Source organism: Acartia tonsa, chromosome 5 (assembly GCF_053477335.1).
Source record: "Acartia tonsa isolate MP-2025a chromosome 5, ASM5347733v1, whole genome shotgun sequence".
NCBI classification, from domain to species: Eukaryota; Metazoa; Arthropoda; class Copepoda; order Calanoida; family Acartiidae; genus Acartia; species Acartia tonsa.
In genome coordinates this window covers 4,203,517-4,216,777 of record NC_137264.1, presented here as the reverse complement: position 1 = coordinate 4,216,777, position 13,261 = coordinate 4,203,517, and the positions used below count along the sequence as shown (strand labels likewise).

The window sequence follows — 13,261 nt, the reverse complement described above, 5'->3', positions numbered from 1 at the left end:
TTCATAGAACTAAAATAATGATAGCTGGTTATTGCTACTCTACTAATTAACAAAGGGAGGAGTAGGTTGCACTAAAAATCCGTAAAGTTTGTGAGTTTTCAATAAGAAATACACATATTTAGTGAATATTATTATAGTTCTACTACTGTTTTTAAGCCTTAAAACTCACACCTTTACGGATTTTACGCGCAACCTACTCCTCCCTTTATCCTCGTTTTTTATCAAAATTCAAAAGTAATATTAACTTGTAGCTGTTGCGTTACTTATGGATATAATACCCCTGTTACCTTTACAACTCCTTAGACGTTAAATGTAAAATTTAAAGTAGAGGCGGGTTCTTCAAAAATTGACGCCAATTTTGAATTTTATAAAAGAGTTGCTACAATTCAGCAGTTAGGAAAGGAGAAAGAGGGGGCAAAAAATCAGCCAAAATAAACACCAATAGACTTAAAACAAAAATAGCATAAAACTAACCTAGAAACTTTAGGAAGCTTCCCTTTATTGAGAGATCAATTAGCGGGATCTTAACCTACAAATAAATAAATTTACATAATAGGACTAGCGGACTTTTTTTTCAGGGGGGGGGGGGGGTTGGAGGCGCCCTACCCATAAATAAACCTTCCCTGGAACTACCAGAAACTTCACTGTAAAAGAGAACCATATCGGTCCAGTGGTTAGCAATATCCAATGGTATAAACAAACCTACACCCTGTTACATTTATATAAGGATTATAGAATATTTCAGGATTTTTATGAAATATTGAACTAGTATTTATAACCGTTATTTTTTTTACATCGCATCTGTTATCTCTAGTTTAACTTTTTAAGCCCCGAACTCAGGTAAAGTAGATAGAAACTAAGCATGAATAAAGTTTCAATTCCAACCTATAAAAAAAGATCTTTATAGAGATTGCTTACACATACATGGTAGAATGTTGAGGAAAAAAATTGAAACAGAGCATACCAAGAGTAACGTTATGATAACCATATGCTTGGTTAAGAATGATAAGAGTAAAAAAAAACAATTAGTACGATTACATACATAAGAAACGCCGTTTTACTTTCTGGGGGTTGAACTTTCCTCTCCTATAAAAAATGTAAAATAACTTTCCTAGGACCTATATGAAGATTTCCTGAAAAGAAAGACCTAATCGGATCAGTAATCAGCGGTATTATTTACAGAAAGAAACACACATCCTACTTCTTTGATCCCCCGCCCCAAAGTTTTTAAAATGTATCCCTTTCCCTGTTTTTCATTCCTTCACTCCCCTTGGTCATGAATTCTAATGTTCTGGACTTAAGATGGAGAATTTTATACCTGAGTGTCAAAGTAAATCTGCAAAAAAATAATTCTCATGGAATTAGCGGCGATGCTGCTCTAAAATTTACCACTTGAATTGAATTAAAAACTGAATTGAATATTCTTCTTGCATTTCCTTAAATACTCATATGCAATTTTTTTGTATGTCCAATATGTTTTATTAATCCTTTACAAGTCTCTGTTAATTTTTAGCAATTTTATTGTGTGATTTTGTAAGAAAGCTATCCATGAACTATCTATTATCTACCTATTTTCTTCTATCTACCACCCTCCTTTTTATAAATAGCGAAGCTACTATATAGTTTGAAAAGTCTGTTCATCAGTCCTTATTTAAAAAATATAAAGTACGGGTTATTTCAGCCGCTATTAAAGACAGAGGGGAAAAACACTTCTCTATGATTATAATTTAATTTATTATCTGTCTGTTCCTCCACTATACTTGAATAAATTTCATTTTCTTGGTTGCCATCACAGATAGTTGTCTTTATTTCATGTAAAGATTCCCATCAATAATGACCAACTATCTCCTTCTGACCAGCCTTTAGTGAAACTTTGATTTCAAAGGAGTCAATATGATTGACTTTATAAAATTTTTAGTTAAGATTTCCCTAGTATTGTACTTTATTGTATGTCCGTCAGTATTGTCAATTCTGATGTTTTTAAGAGCTTTGACACCCTAGGATGCTGTCATCCTTGTTTATTTTCCTTTTTCCTACCTAGACTATTACTCTTGACAGTGAAATATGGTTCACATATATCTCGGAGGTTCTTACTAGTCCACCTTCTCTATAACTTACTTTGTCTGCCAGTCTGTAAGTCTTAAGGTGTATCATTTAGAAAGGACGTTGAGATATAAATCCATTTACTAATAAGAAAAATTGGAAGAGAATATAATCAATCAATCATAAACATTTAATCTTGCAAAGGCAGAAAATGGTTTAAAGACTTTGTGAAAGGATTAATTTATGTCCATTTTCTCTTTTTCTACCACAATTTGAAAATTAACATACAAACTGTTTTTCACATTCTTTTCTTGCTTTAATACACATTACACATCCATCAAAATTACAAACATACTAAAGGCAGAATTTTACACATGGTAACTGGGAACAAGATTATTTTCTCATCCATTGGCTCTGTACCAATTCAGTATATGTGCTACATTGTCTATGTTATATAAACATATAAGTTTATAACTTTGCATAATGTATATACATAGCTAAATAAAGTATGCTACATAAGATTGAGAATATAAAGAACTCAATCGGTTCAGTTGTTATTTAAACCTCAAGCTACGGACAAAAACCTTACTACTTTATATATTTAATATGATATTGCTTTAAAAACTGTAAATCTGTATTGATTGGATTTAATTTTTCAACCTGATTTTTAGCACATAAACTTTTTTCTATTTCCATTGCCTTTCCATTGGGGGTTGTATAATTGGTGGGCCATCACTTCCGGTATAGTATCACCGTTATTAAATAATCAGAACCGCAAATTAGTACTCAGGGATCAAAAAGAATAAGACAATGGCCAATAATTTTATGTACACCACCAACGATGATACACAAAATTATCCCTTCTATAGATTACAATTAGTTATTGAAACGTTTGGACACTCAACTTAATGTACCAATCAATCAAAAACCAATAAAAGTCCCCAACGGTGTTGAGCCAACGAATAAGAAAACTTTATTTTAAAAACTTTGGGGAATAGAGTATTAATCAGCCCAATGTGCCCTACCACCCTCTCTATTATTACTACTGCACAGACTACTCCTTTTCCCTTTTGCATAACTTTTAATACTAAACTATTATTATTTTGTATTTTTTTTTTAAATGTGAAACACTTTGCAGAGACAATGGCACACCGAATACAACCCCAAGTAAATTGAATAAGGTTTATTGCAAAATCATCCCACATTCTAGTTAACATTTGTTAAATCAATAGATTTATTACACTAGATGGTTTATCAGTCCATACAACTTGAAAGGAAATTTTGGGTAAAGTTCCTTTCGTGACATCGCACCTTAAGGGGCGATTGTTCGTATTTTTCACAGTAGGTTTTCTCCTACTTCTAGCCCCTGTGGGGAACTGTAACCCTGCGGGGCCAATTACCTAACCCTGTGGGGCAATCATATAACCCAATATAACCTAACCTAACCTAAAATAACCTATAAAAAGCCATTTTAAAAATACGACAAATCGCCCCTTAAGGTGCGATGTCACGAAAGGGACTATTCCCGAAATTTCTAGCAGACGAAATTTTTTATTTATAAGGTAACCTTTACTGTAAGCGACAAAATTTATGGACATTTAAATTTCTCCAAGAAAAGCTCACGTGATCTAATTGTCAATTTAGGTCACTATTTACCATATCATTTATTGGTCAGTTTGTTCATCCAATAGGAGGGGAGGTGATGTGGTAAGGGGGGGGGGTTCAGAGTAAATTTAGGTTACTATTTCCCTTATCATTTTCTGGTCAGTTAGTTTATCCAGTAGAAGGGGAGGAAGTGGTGTAGGAAGCTCGTTTTATTCCGCTACAAGTTTCACTTTATTAGAGTACATGATAATCTGATGCAAGGTTAATTATCAGTGCAGTGCACATTTAAGATAAAGCTATGAAGCGCAAAATTTTGTGGTATTTTTTAGAAGGGTTTAAAACAAAATGAAAATTTGATAATTAAAAATATTTGAGGAAAATTACAATAATATTAATTAATATGTTTACTTTAAGGTAAGTGTGAACGTTTAATAGAATCAGTTTGAAGAAGTTGTCCGCGAATACAAAAATAATACTTTATAGTATTCCGGGCAAAGAAAGAGATTAATCATCTGTTAGTAATTTACGTTTTCGTGAGCAATTTTTACAATAACATGTCAGATATGTTTTTCCAGTTTGTATACAACGAAATTAAATTGGATTTAGAGAATTGATTTTCCTGTGCCTACTTTTTTTATTTGGTCATAAAAGTTCCCTAGAGGCTTAGGGTGCAGCCATTAATTTATCCCTAAAGATTCTATCTTATATTCTTTTTCATCGTAAAACCCAACTAAAATTAAATCTTTTCAAAATTTTCTTCTAAAAATAGCAATTTAATCTTTCTAGAGAAAAAAATAAGTTTCAGTTGCATTTCTAAATACATATTGGGATATATAAGTTGGAAAGAATTTTAATGTTAGAGGGAGATTTGAAATCTGCATCAAATTTTAAGGATTTTTTTTATAAAATTAGTTTTTTGTAGAATTATTTATCTCAAAGCGGAAATACAATTGAAGTTCATAAATTTTGACCAATAGGATAGGTGGATTGGAAACTACATGCGCTTTAATTGGTTGAATGATGTGCGACACTTAAGCTTCTCCTATCAGAGCGAAGATAATTTTCAATCCACCAATCACAGATGTGAAAATTAATTAACTTAAATGATATTTCCGCTTTTGGATAAAGAATTTTACAAAAAACGAATTTTATAAAAAAAATCCTTAAAATTTCAAATCTCCCTCTAACATTAAAATTCTTTCCAATTTATATATCTTAATGCATATATTATATATCTTAAATAAAATCAAAGCATTGTAATATTATATCTTTACAAAAATCTCACCACAAAAGTGTGAAAATGACAAAAAGGTAAAGGCAATACCTTTTATATGTTACAATTGTTTATACAACAAAACAAAAAATTAAAATTTAGCAGAATTAATTTTCCTACCGTTAATGTTTCCTTGCATGACATTTAAATGCAGGGAGGGAGCGGACATTGGGCTGTTTATTGCACTAGTCCCTAAACTTTTGTATAATAACGTTTTCTTTTGCGTTGGCTTTAACAACTTTTTGGGACTTTTGATGAATTTTGGTTCATTCAGTTGATTGTTTTAATCACTAATTGTAATCTACAGAAGTGGTATTTTTGTATCATCTTTGGGGATGTACATCAATTTATTGGCCATTGTTTTATCCCTTTAGATCCATGAACAATATAAAACACCTGTAATTCTCAGAGAGTTGAGGGGTTGCAACCACAAAAACATCTCCTGCCTTTCTATAGTTGTATCTTATCGCTATACTTACATGATAACTCTAAAGGTAACATCTTTTTTTTTAGCTGTTTAGGAATTTTTTTTAGCGTTTTTGCATGAATGGTGGAAAACCATGTCTTCTAGTTGTCCTGTCCTGTATCTTTTATTTCTTTTGTGTAAAGATATTTCAGACAAAGCAACAAAAAATATTTTTACAATCAAATGAACTTAAGATATCTATATAATAAATAAAATATAAGTTGAAGAGTTCCTAATTTTGCCCAGCTGGTGGTTACATCCCTCTGGGCTTAAAGCTTTAAAGTCTTTAAATAATGAGAAAGGGTTTATCAAAAAAGAAATAATTATGTCTGACATATTATCGACACGTTGTTATGAAAGTTAATGTGCAGATATTTACATTGACAAATAAAAACTACTATGGCCATTAAACAGGCAAAAATATTAACTAGCAGTTATTGAATCTCCAGACAAAGGTCGTGTAATCAATTGGATGGTTGTCTGCATGATAAGTATTGTTAATCATGATCTTGGGCTTCATTTTTTAAGATATGGTTATTCCCCTACCTTGTAAGGGCGGGATTCTCCTTCCATTTTAAAGTGATCATCTAGAGAATCCAGAGCATCATTCGCGTGAAATCGGATGCGATACTCTAACACCCCAAGGATATTAGGTTAAGTAATATACAACAGATAACCAACCATTTGATTGCACGATCTATGTCTGAAAAGTCCTAACTGTGCATGGTAATGAGTTGCGTCTGTTTATAAACCAAGACATTCCCCCTACTCTTAACTATTTATGTCGCGCATCTGACATATCAGCAGTAGGGATGAATTTTAACGTCTTTAGCTATGAAGCGGTGTCTGGCCGAGATTCGAACCTATCACCGAGTAGATGATATGGTTATTAGTAGATATGTACAAACACTTTTTCTTGTCACTAAGAATAAGGATTGCATCCTATTCTAATAGAAAAGAACACAATATGTTCAAAGAACATTAGGTTTATACAATACAACAATGTTAACCATAAAAAATAGTCTGTATTATATTCAATGCATGAAAGATGCTTTGCATATAGTAAACCTTTATATTTTTGAGGATTTATTATAATTATAATAAATTTATTTTTAAAGAGGGGGTAATTTTTCAAATTTTGGGGTGTCCCACCCCCTAAGAAAATAGTTATAAACCTTCCCGGGACCTATGAGAAGCTGCCCTGTTAAGGTTCTGCGGTTAGCGAGATCCTTCCGTACAAACACACAGACAGATAAACATCCTGTTACTTTAGTATAAGGATATATAGAACTGCAAACTTAACCCTTGACCTAGTATGACAGGTGTCCTACTTGAATTCACCCTAAATTAATTGAACCAAACATCTAGGTGTAGTGGAGATTTCATCATAACACCACTAAAAAAATGAGTGTCCTAGCTATTCAACCACTTAATCCTGTGCTTTATAGTATTCACGCCATGAAGAAGTGCATAGCTTTTTTATGCAAGAATTTCCATTCAGAACCATGGACAAATATTTGATTATTTTAATCTTTAATATTTGAGTTAATTTCTTCCTTTTTATCCCAATAACACCCCTTCCTCTTTCAACCAGTTTTAACCACAGCAAATGATGGGATTGATTAAAATAGTGTTATAAATGTAAATATTATATATATATGATTTTCGTTTATATATTGCCTTTTACACTTCCTCCCCCCCCCCCCCCCCCAAGGAGGAGGGATGGGGAAAAAATAGGCTAACATTATTGTTCTTCTTATAACTTTTATTTAATTTTCTTATTTTAGAGGAAAGGTTTCGTGATTTTTTTATATAAGAATTTCTACTACACTGATATATCCTATATTATAAACTAATACTTTGTGTGCATGAAAGAACTCGTAATCAACCAGACCCTTTGCTCCAAACCTTTCATTCAAGTTAAGTAATGGTCCAGGGCAAGTTTTAGACTATTTTTGTTCTCCCTCAAAAACGATATCTTAAGATCTAAGGAAAAATTTTACTTCCCCCTTAAAAAACAGTGGTACCAATATTTCAAAAAAGCATAGCGGTGGAACCTCTATCATCTAGGTGCTCCTTATTCAAAGGGATAAGAAAAAATAGATTAATAGCCTAAAACCATCCAGGGACCTATAAGAAGCTTCAATAAGATAGAGAAAACAATCTGTTCAGTAGTTGTGGAAATCTTAAGCTACAGACAAAAAAAGCTTACTACTTATATCATTAGATGGCTCATCTAAAAGACAGTCTTTTACACAGGGTGTCGGAGCCGGAGCAGGGAGCAGCAACATTTTTGGTGGAGCCGGATCCGTATTTTTCGTTAAAAACGGCTCCGGATTAGCTAAAAATGATTTTTTAAAGTAATATTATAATTTGGCAACGGTCTATTTCCATATAATAAACTGAAAAACTATTGTTACTTAACAAATAGACACACATCCTTCTACTTTTATATAGCTTTAATCAAATAAAAGCAAAATATTTTATATTATTTATTTATTTTATCAAATTCAATAATGAAAAAAAATTGATATATTAATTTTAAGGTAGGAGCCGGAGCCGCATCAAAATTATACGGCTCCGACACCCTGCTTTTACAGACAGAGTAACATAGAGTATAGCTGCACTATTAAAACTCCAAGAAACTAATTATCCTTGTCAAGTACAGGCAAAAACCGACTAATTAACTTAAACTACAAAAGCTTTCTCTAATTGATATTTTTTGGGTATAACAATAACGATTACGTTCATTAAAAGCGAAGCTTAGATTTGAAAGTATAAATATAACATCATCACGTTCATTAAAAGTGCAGAACTGTAATTTAAATTATAAAAAAATCTATTGTCAAGTTTAGAAACCAATTGAATTAATATCTGGTGGATTACAACCGGTTCTTATCAATACTAAAAAACTATGTTAGCATAGTATTATACCTATCCAGTTTTCTACGAAAATAAAAATGTACAGTCATAAGATTTAAAACAAGTTTTTTAGCCTGTGCCTTCAATATCTCGGGGCTAAAGACTTGGACACTTTATATCCGCGGTAAGCTGTTTATAATATGATGCGAGAAATAACTATTAAACTCTAGTTTTTGTATTTTTTTATGACAATTGCATTACCAACAGAAAGACAGACAGACAAAACTAATTACACTGATCTAATTAACTCATTTTCAAGCAAAAACTCCCAAAAGTCAAGTCTTATTCCTTTTGTTGAAGTAAAATAACAAAAAAGTTACTTGAACAATTAAAGGTGTTCTGCAAAATCGACCAAATTTAATTTTAAAAATCTGCCAAAATCCAGCAATCATATTTGCTAAAGTAACAGTAGTATGTCTGAATATATATCCACTAAGATCTCGATTTATAGAAGAATTAAGTAGGTGTTTAAGTATATATGTCCAATAAAATCTTGTTCAGTCCATATTTTTCAGAGAAGCTCTGGCAATTAAAGAGCATCTTATCTAGTCATATAGGAGATCTTTAGGACACACACTATAAAATTATAATGATTCCTAAAATAAATTATGGTCTGAATTGTATAAACACTTAACAAAACAATTAGCCTTGTTTTCAATTGAAGCCAAATATATTTTTACAATATGACAAGTTAGACGGGAAAAGTTCTTTTTTATAACATTCAGCAAAGCTCCTCTGTGAACCATTAAGTCTGTCTGTATCTTTTATAGTGATGGCAATCCGTCAAATTTTTGGGCCGGATTCGAATTCCGGATTCTTAAAGAATCCGTCAAAAAAAAGTGGTGGATTCTTGCGGATTCCGGATTCTTATTTTTGGCGGATTCCGGATTCTATCAATATTATAAAAGGATTTTTTTTAAAATTAAGTGCTACATATGTCCTAAAAATCTATGTTCTTGGTGTTCTCTATAATTCACTTCCGAGAATCGAACCAGATTTTAAAAGATATTATATATAATGATGAAAATCTTTACCTTCAAAGAGGAGGAGTTGAAAGAAAAAACTCAAGATGCTATTTTTAGCCTACCAAATAAGAATCCGGAATCCGCTATTAAAAAACGGATTCCGGATCCGGATTACAAAATTGGCCAAAAATTGGGGGATTCCGGATACGGATTGCCATCCCTAATCTTTTATATGTATACATCTTATAACCTGTCTTGAAGTTTAATTTTTCATAAAAAAATTACATATTTTTCTATTTTATGTAAACTAGTCCGTTAGGCTTATCGGTTGAAACAGCTTCTCTACTATTTTAAATACATATTTAAATAATAAAAACCTATTTAAATTATTTCGACTATGAAAGATGTCCCATTTTTGTATTCTAAAAAACATAGGCATAGCAAAGAAGGGTTTATTATTTTCCAACCTAGCTGAATTTCTTTCCTCAGCCAGATGGGGCTGGGAAGAAGGAATAATTTACACCCCTTAAAGATACATAATTTAAGTGGACGTCTAACTGAAGTCTTTTATATTTCTTTTTGTCAAATGTCCGGTTTTCAACTGGACTTCAACAATCAGAAAGTCCTGGTCCGTGCTTTTCATGTTGTTTTTATCAAACGCCAATTTTCAATCAAGATATTTGTGCATTTTTGGCGGAGTAAAAACTTACTCGCGGCAATGGACAAATATTCAGCAAGTTTAATCGTGTAATGTTTAAAGTAGGGTTGGGCCGGATATCCGGTCTGGCCGTTTATCCGGCCGGATACCGGATATTAAAACTATCCGGTTACATGATATCCGGCTGATTTTTGACGCCGGATATCCGGTAAATTGCCGGATATCGAACGTTGGCCAGATATCCGGCCGGAACCGGATATCCGGCATTAGAAATCAGCCGGATATCCAGTATCCGGTCCAACCCTAGTTTAAAGAAAGTTTGGCAATTTCCCTCCAAGTACCTTATCGAGCACAACCTCTCGACTCTCCCTTATTTTTTTTTTTAGAAAAAAAGGTAGTTTTAAGTTTGAAAGGTCAGGTTCAATTCGATTATAATATTGGGTACTGGGTAGCCCTACAGAGTTAGAGCCAAAAAAAAAACCGCGACCGTGGCTCAACACGTAGCGCATCCGCTCGTCGTCGGGAAGGTGATAGGTTCGAATCTCGGTCCGACACCGCGTCATAACTGAAGACGTTAAAAATGGTTCCTACTGCTGCTATGTCAGATGCGCGACATAAATAGTTAGAGTAGGGGGAATGCCTTGGCCCAAAAACAGGCGCAACTTATTACCATGCACAGTTAGGACTTATCAGACAAAGGTCATGCAATTAAAGAGTTGGTTGTCTGATGGGTGTTGATACCCTAGGCGATTGAGCGCGTTACTCTGCACTTTAAAACGCAGAATATGTTCAAAGATGACGCGGAGAGGACTTGTGCCCGAAGCGTCACCACGCCCCTAGAGTCAATAGAGCCAATAAAAGGGGTTAGGTATAGGATTCAGGAAAAAATAATAACCCCAATCGAGAAATATAGAGGTGGGTGTTACCCAGGAATAAGGTATAACCAACAAGGGAATTAAATCTAAAATAATATTTGGGGGGCAAATGGAGAGGTCGTCAATTTTACGATGCGTTGCCCCCCAACGACAGCTGAAAAACACTTATAGGTTTCGTGATTTTTTTCCGAATTAATTTCGTTATTGGTATGAGCTGGGTGTTACCAGTCTTCAATGGACGCTTATATGAAAGCACCGAAATATTAATTAATTGAAAATCCGTTACTATCCTTAAACTTGCTGCAATATCAAATTGTTATTTTAAAATTCTATCCAGTTGATAAAAAGACCAGTATTATAAGACAAATTAAAGAAGGATTGAACCGATTGAGTTCTCCTTTGTAAGAAAACTTTATATAGAACCCAGGATCGTTATGTGGTATTTTTATTTCCAAATTAACGTCTTGATATGATCTTGGGCTGTTATTCTTTTCCCTTAGAATAAAACATCCCTAGCTGTAAGGCATGAATCCTGTAATTTTAATTTATTAAACTCTCCTATACTGTAATCTTACTGTTAAATCTTTGTCAGTATCGACATTTTCTTTTAAATATTTCTTGTAAACCATTCATGATAAGTTATATTGAAATATGTCTGAAATGGACAAATAAAAATAAACAAGGATGAAAAATAAGTGGTAGCGAAGATTTAAAGATGAAACTGGATTAAGAATACAATATATATTTCAGCTATTTTAAAACAGCTGAACATGCCCTGTTGTGTAACGTAACGTTTACTTGCCAGCCGTCTGACGGCTGACCTATTAAACTAAAGTAACTTTCAAAAACCTTTTAAAAAATCAACGCTTTATAGAATAAGTATATCTTTAGCTTGGAAATCTTCGAAAATGCTAACAAAAATATTACTTTATTTCATAACTACGTACATAATGTATAAAAATAACAAAATTCATAAAAATGTTTAACATAAATGTTTTACAGATTTTTAAAAATAAGTACCTATTCTTAAATCAAGTAACTAAAAAACTAGGTACTTGATAACTATTTCAAATGAATTCACTTAAACGCATGAAAAATAACTCTCTTGTCATTTTAAAACTTTCTATGTTGTTACAGATCAATGAATAATCTCAAAAGTTACATTTCATTGGAAATAGGATGGATATTTAGCGTTTTTAATCATATAAATTCACATAAACATTAAATGATTTAAATCGCTTAACATCAACCCCAAATATAAATAAAGCATTTTAATTAAATGGCAAAATACTTAATTAAAAGTTAACAAAACAAATTATTTTTAATATATATCTATTCAATTTTAGAAGATCTTTTTGAAGATTTTATTTTTGTTAACCTTTAAACAAGTAATTTTGCTGTTTTTATAGATTGTAAACAATAAATACGACATAATTTTATTCAATGTTAATATTTACATACATATAGTGTAAACGCAAAATATTTTTTTTCAATGAGCTGAGGGGGTAGGCTCTTCTTTAAACTTCGTAAAATATTTTTTCGTCCTTTTACTTTAAGTCGCTTAAACTGTTTTTAACCTATTTTTGAATGGGGGGTCAAAAATATACTAGGACACCTATAGAATCAGACTGCAGAGCCCAAATTTGATTTAAGTCCCCAATAAACTTTTTTGGGGGGATTTAAAAATTAATTTTTAGTGTTGCTGTAATCATTTTGACCGAAGCAAAAGCTTTTTTTTTACTTCGGGTAATATTGTGGCTTACAGAACATTTTTATATAATTCACTTTATATTGATACAATAAAAAAAACATTACTCTGTTCATTGGAAATAATTTTTTTCCAAAACAATTAATTTCATTGAAAAATCTAACATTTACAATAAAACAAATAATTCTGAAATCTAACCAATAAGAAGCCTTGTTTTATGTAATTCTTTTCAATTCAAAAAAAGAGTGTTTTCACAAAGTGACGTATTTCCAATGTAGTTAAATATTTTTTATTTAATTAAAATGAAAAGAATGAAAACCATACACATAAAAGATACATACTTTTTAAAATTATTTTAAAATATAAGTTTGAATAATCTTATTTTATAACACATTTGTATATGTGACAAAAATAAATTTGTTGTATTGCATAAACATTTGTTGTCATTTAACCCTTTACAGCCATTTTTTATGTTTTTAAAATAAGTGAGAGAACACAAACATGTTAATGTTAATTCGTTGATATATTATAAAGAATTAACTTTTTAGTGAATTTTTATAGTAAAATCATAAGGCCTAATTTTACTCTATACCAGAATACAATATTTATGAAGCAAAACACTCTAAAAGCTACGAATTTTACCCAAATAAAACAAAAACCTTTTGCTTCGGTCAAAATGATCACGGCAACAGTAAAAATTAATATTTAAATCCCCCCAAAAAAGTTTATTGGGAACTTAATTCAAA

At 31.8% G+C, this 13,261-nt stretch overlaps 1 protein-coding gene and 1 long non-coding RNA gene across 5 annotated transcripts in view; one reads left to right on the top strand and one right to left on the bottom strand.

Annotated features, from left to right (window-relative positions):
• Positions 1-13,261, top strand: part of LOC145318556 (uncharacterized) — a 547,717-nt gene that overhangs the window by 252,109 nt on the left and 282,347 nt on the right. The window lies entirely within an intron of this gene.
• LOC145318563 (uncharacterized) lies at positions 11,720-12,705 on the bottom strand. Its single transcript, XR_013879380.1, has 2 exons — positions 12,186-12,705; positions 11,720-12,097 (listed from the first exon to the last, which is right to left on the bottom strand). It is a non-coding gene; the product is annotated as an uncharacterized LOC145318563 (long non-coding RNA).